The sequence below is a fragment of the Fukomys damarensis genome, unplaced genomic scaffold (genome assembly GCF_012274545.1).
Source record: "Fukomys damarensis isolate Sample0158 unplaced genomic scaffold, DMR_v1.0_HiC HiC_scaffold_1, whole genome shotgun sequence".
Taxonomy (NCBI): domain Eukaryota; kingdom Metazoa; phylum Chordata; class Mammalia; order Rodentia; family Bathyergidae; genus Fukomys; species Fukomys damarensis.
Window position 1 is genome coordinate 150,426 of NW_022900913.1, and position 411 is coordinate 150,836.

The window sequence follows — 411 nt, forward strand, 5'->3', positions numbered from 1 at the left end:
AGCTTGGTGGGGTCGCTGCAGAGACACTAGGGAACATAGGGGACTACGCTGGTCTGTTCGGGGCAAGGGAGGAGGCGCAGGCCGGGAACCTCGGGGCCTTCAGAAAGTCAAAATCAGAGCGGCTAGCAGGGCACAGGAAGGAGGGCCCGCGGGCTGGACGAACCGATGGGAGTCCGAGGGAGGCTTGGGAGAGGCCGGAACCCAGGGAGGGACCTGGGGTCGAGGAGCCGCAGTGGGACACTGGAGAGTCCCAGACGGAAAAGTGCACGAGAAGACTCGCCATACCGGGTGCACACTGAATGCCTAGGAAGTTCAGTCAGGGAATCAAAAACTATCATTTTACACTCTGCAAAAATGTTCAGTCCTTGTGATTCCCAAAACGCCCCCACCGAGCGAGCGAGCTGGCGCGCG